Source organism: Nymphalis io, chromosome 10 (genome assembly GCF_905147045.1).
Source record: "Nymphalis io chromosome 10, ilAglIoxx1.1, whole genome shotgun sequence".
Taxonomy (NCBI): Eukaryota; Metazoa; Arthropoda; class Insecta; order Lepidoptera; family Nymphalidae; genus Nymphalis; species Nymphalis io.
This window is the reverse complement of record NC_065897.1, coordinates 7,052,537-7,061,375: the sequence shown is the minus strand read 5'-3', so window position 1 is coordinate 7,061,375 and position 8,839 is coordinate 7,052,537. Positions and strand designations below refer to the sequence as shown.

The following is an 8,839-nucleotide window of genomic DNA, read 5'->3' as shown; positions in this document are numbered from 1 at the left end:
GCATCTTTTTTTCTCGACAAACAGATCGTATGAGTTTATTTACTTTCCGTCACTTTTAAAAGAGAACGATAGAGTAATGCGCGTGCGTGAGTCGAGAGCGAGAGAGCGGAGAGTAAGATAGGAGATAGTTGTACTCGCTCCGACCAATCGATTAGTCGCATAACGATAGCGACTTCTTAAATGCAGATGTGTCGTGTACACCAACGTCAGTCGGTGAACAGAAATCGCCTGGGCCACACGACTATGGCTTTATGTGGCGAATGTCGCCTTATTCGCGTTGTCCTTTGTAATGATCGTATTGTTAAGCCTGTTTAATTGTAACGTGATTGTAAGTGAATAATTTAACGAAGCCGGTTATCAAAAAATATTATTAAATGAACGCACTGACATTTTAATAAAACTTTAAGTTTGAAACTTTGTTGACATCGAGACAGTTGTTAAGTGTTAAGATAAAATGATTCTACATTAAGTGAACAAAGGAGGGATTGTAAAACTGGAAGGTACCTATAAATATTTTAAATACACATACATTTATTTTGTACAATTAATTATAAAACTGTTTATTACTTTCGTCAAGAATGTTTGTAATAAGGTATTAAATGTATCCATTTATTTATCAGGCGTAAACCAAACACTTATCGGGGTCATTTAATACTAAACTTTAAAAGTATATTTTAAAGTAAATTTTAAGAATTCTCTTAATCCACTATAACTTGATAAATATTATAACACCCGTTTAAATTAATATAGAAATTTCTTACCATACGTAGAGCTCGTAGCGGATGATAACAGGACGTCTGTATTCCATTCCAAATATTACATTCAATATTAAAGGTTGAAGAAATTTTAGTACATACTTGTCACCCAATCACCCATCTCAGAACTCCTTTACTCTTCCAATGGTATTGAACATTTTATTTAACGACTGGCACGTGGCATTGCGTGTGGAAAGATAGCATACTAATGACGTTATTGGCCATATTTTTTATTACCAACAAATTTGGTTCAGGTTATTTTTTATATGTGAGCGTTTGCCACGAATTTTAGGGATTATATTTACGATCGGAATCCCTGACGATTGAGTTTTTTTTTATCAACACGACGGCAGATATCGAATTTTACGCGGGTTGTATATTTTTACAATCCTATTTTAATAGACAACCTTTTTTGTTTTTCTTACGAATCTCGTTTATAAAGTTATAGCGGATTGAGAAAAAAAAAATTCAATACTGTTACTGTATATTTTTTTTATTCATAAGTTTTACTCTTTTGTAACGCAATTTATTAAAAATAAAAGGATTATTGTGCGTTCAAAACGTTATATTTCAACTTGTTGACAGTATTTGTATTTGAAATAGTGTTACTCTGCAATAAGCTTTCATTTGTAGATTGGGCCTTTGACGATAGCATAATTAGATTCAACATTTCGTGTTTGATGACCGAAATTGAAATGATATAGATTCGATTTTTGAATTGCTAGTTTACAAATGTGGACTACATATGTAAAAACCTAAGCAGTTTCGATAGTTTGTTAAATTAATAAATTATAATTTTCTATATATAATATATAAATAGGTATAAATATGTCTTTTGAAGACAATAGACACTTACGACTTATAAATACTTACGACTTATATTTTTATATTAATATTTTATACATATTTACATGAAAAAGTAATATAGAGTTATTTATAGATGCTTAAAATAATATTTAAGCTGTTCAATATTTGATTCAGTATTTTCAGTAAAAAAATAATCCGTTTATATCATTCAGTGTAAGACTTAAAATTAATATTAAATATAAATGTTTTTTAAGGTATTGATAATAAGTAAAATATAAAATATTTGTCTTATTTTTTCAAATATACAAAGTTTAATGAAATCTATTTTACACATATCGAGGGATTTCTTCGAAATCACATCGTGAGGAAACCTGCATGTGTCTAATTTCACTGAAATTCTGCCACATGTGAATTCTACCAACCCGCATTGGAGCAGCGTGGTGGAATAAGCTCCAAACCTTCTCCTCAAAAAGAGGAGAGGAGGCCTTTAGCCCAGCAGTGGGACATTCACAGGCTGTTACGGTTACGGAGGGATTTCTTTCACCATATTTACAAAACTTTAACCGTTTTGCATATATGTTTATTCATGTATGTTTGTTACTCAATGATTCCCGAATGACAAAAAGGATTAAAAAATATGTTTGCAATAGGACATAATAATATTTTCATTTATACATTAAAATATTTAACTACCATATTTTATACCGAACGGAACGAGACCGACTCATGAACTATGTACGTATTAGCTATGATCAAAGCTCTATTACAGATCTAACACTTTAATATTTTAAATTTATGGACTCTCTAAATGATTTAGTAACTAAATTTGTATTAATAATAATAATAATAATATCCTGGGACATTTTTCACACACGGCCATTTGATCCCAAATTAAGCTTGTATAAAGCTTGTGCTATGGGAACCAGACAACTGATATACTACATATACTACTTTTCTTTTGTAAATATATAATTATATAGAAAATTACACCCAGACATGCACACAAATGTCTGTCCTGGGTGGGAATCGAACTCACAACCTTCGGCGTGAAAAGGCAAGTATCTACCAACCACGCCAACCGGCTCGTCGAATGTTTTCCAACGAATATTTCAGATCGAGCAAGTAACAGTAGTAGAATTAAAAAAAAATAGGCGATAATAGTCTTGATCATTATTATGATATGTGACCATACGCATACGTTTAAAAAATTCAACAAAATATTTGCATCAAAAACGATGAAGATTTGATTTTAAAAATTTATTAAGAATAAAATTATAAAAATAATTGATTTACAGTGACACTAATTATTTAATACAGATTAAATATAACATACAACATACGTATACGTACCTACCGCGATTATCAATTATTCTAATAAAATTATGTACAACTTTTGCAACATCTAAGCGAGGAACGAACAAACTAGAAATCTATAAGCTTGGCCGTATCTAACCTTTATCTTCAAACCCGTTGGAGTTTCTCAAACTAATTTTCGATAAATTTCTGCGTTCTCGCAGGAGTAACGAGCCATCGAAATTTATAGCTTTTGAAATGCCGTTTACCTAAGAATTGAGCGCTAATCTTGTGTGAAAGAGTCGCGGCCCCATAGCTATGTATTTGTGATTTTGATACTTTATTTGACTCTACTCTGGGACTCGGTGGGTGACATTTATCGGATTGATAATATTGTGCGTACACTTTGGTTTCAAATTTTAGACTAGCAAATGTAGTCATTTGGAATGCTCATTCTTCGTAACAAGCGATTTTAACATGTTGATTTTCTCATTGATAGTTGTTAAGTTGTTGTTTGGAACTTATTGTAATGGATCCGAATATTTGGACGTACAATATTTTATATAAACGTTTAGAGCTCATCAGAGTTCGGTTACGTGTTTTCTCAAAGGATGACAAAGGGTTTAATGTATGTACATAACATACAAAGTATGAACAAGAATGTTTGTATCATTAAATTAATGTTATTGCTCATTCCTATTTTGAACAGAAAACAAAATTAACTAAAAAAACCAACTATCATTTGACTCGTTTCTTGTCAACGCATGCATCATTTCAACACTGAATCAAATTCAATAAAATTCAAAATCAAAAGAAACAATGAACGTATTTCCTGCAAACGTCTTAAAAATTAAAGATTATTTAGTTAATAATGTTATATTATATAGTTAAGGTTTGAGCGTACTCGTAAAAAGTGTGATCTATCCTAAAATGAAATGTTTCAAAGGCAACCTTATATTTGTTTACGACACAATATTACTATAGGTACCGAAATAAAAATTGGAGGCTTATAGCGTTTCTCATCTGAAACATGACTTTTTTTAATATTATTAAAGTACCTACTATACGGTACTATATGGTACTCGAGTGAATTTGAGTAAACAATGCTCTTCTCGCTCGGGTTCACTCGGAACCAACCTTGAGATAATCGCGGATGCTTCCCCTGACCAACTCCAACGGAATTATTTACCTGTATCTGATTCTTTGTCTATTTTCGCTCCACAAACTTCGGTTTATTTACTATAGACGATTGGTTCATTCTGCCATAACAAATGTACGGTAGATATTTCTCGTTTGTCCAGATTAGCTTCTTCGTGAAATAGCTTTATTAGAAGTTTATTTTTGTGCGATTTCATGAAATTGATTTGTGACTACGTGTATAAACCTATAATATTAAAGGTATTTTTAATTTGAATTATTTTAATATTCTAACTTAGCTGTGGTTAACACTGCCAAGTCAAGTTTTTTCCTATCATGAATAACGCAATTTAACTTACATCTAGCTAACTATTGCGAGTAAATTAATTTCTTCTCTTCAATGGTAACTTAGAATATAAAAAAGGGTTTAAAAAAAAAACAAGAAAAAAAGAATAATGACTTTGGATTCAGCAGATATGAATAATAATTGTAAATTGTATGCAAGGATATTATAGAACGTCTGAATTAAAATTATGAATAATTTTTATTAAAAAAATATAACATTGACCGTCGATATAAAATGCATTAAAACTTAAAGTGATCGACGTGGTTCCGCACAGGATGTGGACTGAACATAAATCTTGGAAATGTGATAACTTCTGTTCCAGTATGGAACGACCGGAGACTCAAGACAGACATGACGCCGTGAAAAATGTTCGAATAAGACTTGATTCGTACTTTAAAGTAACATTTGTTATTTAATACATTTCAAAATTGAAAAATCCTTTAAAGTAATGAAGTTAAAGTGGAGCGTAAATCTGCTTAATGTGACGACGTGAAAAATGCTTCGAATGCGTACTTTAGAAGATTGAAAGGAGATTTTTATGTATTTTTCCTCAAGTTTTTGTTGAATTAAATATTGAAAAAACGTATATTAAGTTCAGTTTAAAAGATAATAGTCCAATATTATTGTAATAAATTTCCAATATCTCTGTTTAATGAAGTTTAATTTATTATATTATTCGTCTCTGCGTAAAACTATTATTTGTAACTATTTACTTCTTTTGTTTATTATAATAACGTAATGTACATAACAATTGTTGAAGAGTTTATACGGTTGAACAATCTAAACATAGAAACTATAATTCCAATTTGTATAATACTTTTTTGCTTTAGATAATCTGTTTATTAAGAAAAGTTAAATGTTATTTATCGGTATTATTGTGCAGAGCAATGTAGTGACTATAAATGTTATCAATGTGGCAAATTACAGGAAGCATAAACCGTGCATTTTATAAATAAAGCTGTAGAGTTTTTAATGTCAATATGTGAAACTAAAGAACTGCTCGTCCGATTTAGTTATTTGCTTTTACACTCCATGTTCTGTTCAGTGAGTTTTTTATTTTTATAATATACGTAGGTGGATAAGCATATGGGCCACCTGATGGTAAGTGGTCTCCGACGCCCATAGACATTGGCATTGTAACAACATGTTAACCATCGCTTACATCGCCAATGCGCCACCAACTTTGGGAACTAAGATGTTGTGTCCCTTGTGCCTGTAATCACACTGGCTCACTTACTCTTCGAACTGGAACACAACAATACTAAGTACTGCTGTTTTGCGGTAGAATATCTGATGAGTGGATGGAATGTACCCAGACGAGCTTGCACAAGAATTTGAGAGCATTCTATGGAGCGGAGCACTAAGTATAAATGTGAGTCAATATGGCCAAACGTATAATCAAAAACGCAAGTAAAATTACGGTATACAAATGTAAACGTAGTCTCTGAATTTCCTTAGGTTGATCGAATATTTATTTTTGTATAAAGTATACTCCATCTTCTAAGGAAGTAGATTATGGTATTTACCACTAAGCGTTAAGACGGCTTAAGGCTCAATGTAAATAAAAAAAAAGGTCGTGGGCGAGCTTGTGTCTTAGCACATTATGCCTGGAACTTTGGCAAATGTTTTTAAATGATCTATCGAAAACCCTTTTGTTACTCGAAATACTTTGTAGGTTGATTAGAATGTTATTTGACGTTATAGAATTTCATTAGACGTCATTCAATTGTAATTCAACGACATTGCAATGCGAAAAATGTTGAAGGAAAAATATATTTACTTATTTATAAGACTTTATTGCAAAATATGTAAAAAGAATAAAAAAAGAACAGGTAGATTATAAATTATGCAAAAGCGGCATTATCACTTGCAGTGATCACTTCCAGCTAACCATTATTAAAGATTACGGTCGTAACAAAAATCCGACAGTGTGTACTAACAATTAACTCAAGAAAAATAAAAATATATACATATAAAATAATATTAACTTGTAATATATAACTGATGTACACTCATAGTCTTATATATACATTTATTATGATTAAATAACTAACTTTACATGTTTAATAGTCGAGATGGTCTAGTGGTTAGAACGCGCGAATCTTAGCCGATAATCGTGGCTCCAACCCGAGCAAGCACTACTGAATTTTCATGTGCTTAATTTGTGTTTATAGTTCATCTCGGGCTTGACGGTGAAGGAACACATCGCGATGAAACCTGCATGTGTCTAATTTCACTGAAATTTTGCCACCTGTGTATCCCACCAAACCACATTACACACATACAAAAGCTTCTTCCAAAAAAAAAAAAAAAATAGAGTAGGATGTAGCCTAGCAGTAGGACATTCACAGGTTGTTGCTTGTTATGTACATGTTTGATAATGTAACGTGAAATAGTGACAAAGAATAATTAATTATGCTAGCGACTTTTAGAAATATATATTTACTCAAATAAAAATGTATATTTACACTAAAAATAATGTTTTTTTTTTTAAGTTTTCAAAATAAAAATGTTCTTTATCTATACATACATATAATGAAATTGTACGAACAGGCCGATGTCGGTACATTAAAGACATTGAAAAAAAAACTAATATGGGTCAGTCAGAAGTCAGATAGAAGTCAACACAACATTTTTTAGATTTTTGTCTGTCTGTATGCCGTTTCGCGCAATAACTACTGCACAGAATTCAATGCGGTTTTCACCAATGTATCGCTAGAGATCTAACTTAAAATATAGGCTGTCTGTTTGTCTGCTTATCTGAGTGCATTAATCTTAAAAACGGCTTGATTTGGGTGCAGTTTTCACTAATGTGGCAAACTGTACTAAAAATTTAGTGTGTTTTCTTTCAATCGATTTATAAATAAAAAAGGGTATATCAATATAAAGACTCACATCGAACATTTATTTGATAAAAATGGTATAAAATAACTGTTCAGTTGAAATTGGTTGAAACTTTAGTTTCCTATAAATGATAGTCTGTAAAATGATGATGATCGAATGTTAATACGAACAAATGAACGTTAAAAAATAGACAGTTTTAGAGATTTAGAATCTTCCAATGTAAGTTGAGCTCAAATAAATATGATCAATCATATTAAATAGATTTCAGCTTATGCTGGTACAGTACGTGTTTTAAAATGTAGATTTTAATTATACCACTCTATTTTTGTAACACCAAAAAGCGCTTCCGCCTCCGCCTCCTTTATTTGACTCTCTCTCTAATCAAATAAAAAGTAGTAATTTATTCAAGTTTAAATATAAAATAGCGAATTATAAGTTATAGATTAAAAAAAATAGCTCACTAAGTTTATTTATTGACAATTACCTACACGGAATCATAATATATGTGACGGCGTCTTTTTTTATTATATGCGCCGGGATGGCAAATGACTACTCCACCTGATGGTAAGTGGTAGTAGAGTCCAAACGCGACGACGGCCAGTACAGTCGGGAAGAATGTTCTGTACTAGCCGTCCCCGCCTTGCCGGTCCGCAAGATGCCTCTTCACGCCTCGTTTGAAGGAACCCGGGTTGTAAGAGGAGGGGAACACGATAGATATCTTCGATAGATCAGCGACACGCCCGTCATCGGTAGGAGTTTCTGGTACAGGGTCCATGGCGTAGGTCTCAGGCCTACCACACTACCACAAAGATACAGTATGATAATTTTTGTATTTTATGTAGGTAATCAGCAATCACAAATTACAATGTTTGGAAGGTCCGAACTGTATCGCTCTCTGTAATGAATTGGGCTTCCGTCTCACCGCTCTCTAACCATTAAAATGTGACAGTTACCCCTCCAAACGATTCCGATCACGTGACTAATCAATAACCGTCACAATAAAATCAACTGAGTTACTAATTAAAAAAATATTTTAAATCTGTTAACGGAGGCTCTCCTCTTCCATGGTCCACGGAGAGGCCCCCCTCGAGGGGTGATCAAGGTGCAGGCCCAGATGAAGTATCTCGGCCTGTTCCTGGATGGGGCTTCAGGCAGCACTAGTGCAACTAGGCCTGAAGCTTGTCAACGCCGCCGCTACCTTGGACCGCCTCCTACCCAACGTGGAGGAACGTGATCAATGCCGGCGCCTCTTGCCGGTGTAGTGCGGTTGATGGCAATGTCCGGTGCCTCGATATGTGTCGACGTGCTCACCGCTCACAACCACAATTCACAACTCACAACAGAGGTATACCACTTCCGGGTCGAGGATCGAAAGACCACGGCGACCGTCCAGATTCAGCGCAATTCGGGTAGATCAAGGCTCTACCAAGCCCAGATAATCCGATGGGAGGAGGATCTGGGGCCTGGGTACTGCGGGCCTGGAAGCAATGGAGGCGGTACGTCCCAACTTGAGGAGCTGGATCAAGAAAATGAGGCAGCGAGCGCCACGGTAGCATGCGAAAGCGATCCCGTGGCGCTCCTCGTTAAGACGGAAAGGGTACCGCTGGTTTTTTAGTGGGTATTCCGATGTTCGGGGTGCACTCGGAGCCCTGGACAC

At 33.8% G+C, this 8,839-nt stretch overlaps 1 protein-coding gene across 1 annotated transcript in view; it reads left to right on the top strand.

The window, feature by feature from the left end:
* Positions 1-232: 232 nt before the first annotated feature.
* LOC126771038 (protein O-mannosyl-transferase TMTC1-like) overlaps positions 233-8,839 on the top strand; it is a 121,842-nt gene continuing 113,235 nt past the window's right edge. Inside the window, exon 1 of the mRNA XM_050490693.1 lies at positions 233-500. The gene's annotated coding sequence lies outside the window, so the exon portion shown is untranslated. The remainder of the gene's footprint in view (positions 501-8,839) is intronic.